The sequence below is a fragment of the Myotis davidii genome, unplaced genomic scaffold, assembly GCF_000327345.1.
Source record: "Myotis davidii unplaced genomic scaffold, ASM32734v1 scaffold5946, whole genome shotgun sequence".
Lineage (NCBI taxonomy): Eukaryota > Metazoa > Chordata > Mammalia > Chiroptera > Vespertilionidae > Myotis > Myotis davidii.
Window position 1 is genome coordinate 14,928 of NW_006297214.1, and position 2,284 is coordinate 17,211.

Here is a 2,284-nt window from a genome sequence, read left to right on the forward strand (position 1 = left end):
TCAGTGGAAAGATCAAACTATAATGCTCTGTTCTGTGTTTAAATATGTTATACTTTCCGTCTTGTCACTCTAATATACCTCATTGGGTTTATATTCTCATGGCCTTCCTTATAGGTTCTTTCCTTTATTCATTCTGGGATTAATCTTGGGAAGCTCAGCTTATGTAAAATGCTTTCTGTATATTCTAGGCCCATGGAAATTGGTAAAAATATTGAGGTGAGTGGGTCAAGGTGCCCTCAATTAAAGAAGAGCAATAGTGATATGAAAAGTGAATAAACCCTGTGTTATTGGAATTGGTGGTGGCAATGAGACTCAGTGTTTGCCAGACGGATAAATGAGCAAAGACAGATGACTAGATGGGTAGATTCCTACAGAGGTAGAGGGATGCAGACATAGGTAGAGCGCGCACCCATAGATGCTTAGATAAACACCCGCGTTACAGGCAGAGGCACATCTGTAAGGTAAGAACTTGGTAGCAATGGGATCCCAATAGGAATGCGCACACCCACTGCCCAGTGTGACTTTAAAGCCACCGCACTGCCGGGTGGTTTGTTGATAGCTGACCAATGCACATGGTGCAATTACTATTCAGAAACAGCGTTTTGGTTATTTTCTAAATTACTTTCCAGCTACAACATTATTGTCATAATACAGACTTAGAAATAAAATGTTAGGACACAAAGAGACACCTTGTACAAGGCAGGAAGGAAAACCACCGTTTGGAAATGTTCTAAACAAGAGCTCACCTGTGCAGGTCACCTCGGGCTCCCACTTTCCGTTCACGCAGACTGAGTGTTTCTGCTCTGACTTCCTCCCACAAGTGAACCTGATTTTCTTATTATGCTCATAGTCATTCCTTTCTGGTAAGTTTGCCTCAGGGGCACTTGCCATTGATAATTTACACGTCTTTAGTTCAACTGTGGCTGTAAAATGAAAATATTCCATTGAAGACATCAATTATGAAAATCCAGGCAACTAATAAAAAAAAAACAACCAACACAACAACTATGGATTCCAGAATCTAATGGAATAGGAGTTTAGGTCCATAAATCCCACCAACAAAGTTCTTCCTGATCATGTTGCATGAGGTGGGCTAAGTGTTTGAACACATAGTCCTATGTCCAGTACTGAAATTTCAGAGAGAGTAACCATTCTAAAGCCAGGTTGCCCTTTGGGGATTGCAAGGACCTAGGGGTTCACATTTTATCTGATATACATAGGAAAGAATCATACATGACTAAATATGGTCTCATTTGAAATCAATTTTCACATCCATTTTTCTTGGTGCCACATATCTTTACATTATTTTCAGTCTATAGTCTTCAAATGGTAAACGATAACAATTATCTGTGGAAATAGAATATATTAATTTCCTAATTTAATTATGTATTTTAAAATAACTTTAATCTGAACTAACAAGAAAAGTTGATCTAAGGTGTAGGGTGTAGACTGTGAATGTTTCAGTATATCTTTGGCACAAACACCAAAACACAGAATAAGAAACTTGGTTTTTAAGTCATAACACATTTTGTATACATGTTCTTAGAATCTATGAGAAGCTATTTTATACACCCGATCATCCTAGAATCCAGTAATATTTTAATGCCATAATAACACATTTACGTTGGCTGCCGTATGTTTTAGATATGGACTATAGACATTTTCATACACAGCTACATATTTCAAAAATGCAATGCATGTGGAAATCCTTTTTGAATTTGATACGATCTGTGTAAGTCTTAGGTAGTATTTGTTAATAATTTGTAAATGATGAGAGTCAAGTGAGGATGAACAGAACAAAGAAAAGTCCAAGTTATTGGCCAAAGAAAAGCAATGATTTTGTAATGCAACCTTGGGGGGGGAAAACTAAAGTAAAAGGGATTAACTTAAAACAGACAAGAGGCTTGAAAATAGTCTTATTGTTTGGACATCCAGAGTGTTCAGGGACACAAAATTAATCGTCTTCTTCAAGAGATGAGAATTGGAGGAAGATTTGGAGTCAAAAGGGGGTGTGATGGTTGTGATATGTCGAAAGACGCTTGTTTTCTGAAAGAATTTATTTATTCAGAGAAAAGAAACATCTTCATAGAGTGAAAGGCTGGTTTATAGGAAGTTACAAAATAAACACTGAAGGAGAAAATTTCAATCATGTGTCTTTAAGTAAAATTTAGCTTCACAGGTTTAAATGATGTTAATATGAGGGACAGAAACATGAAATTCTATTGTTGGTTTCTATTTTTCCTCTGTAGATCCTATTGAACTATAAACAATGAATGTTTGATTA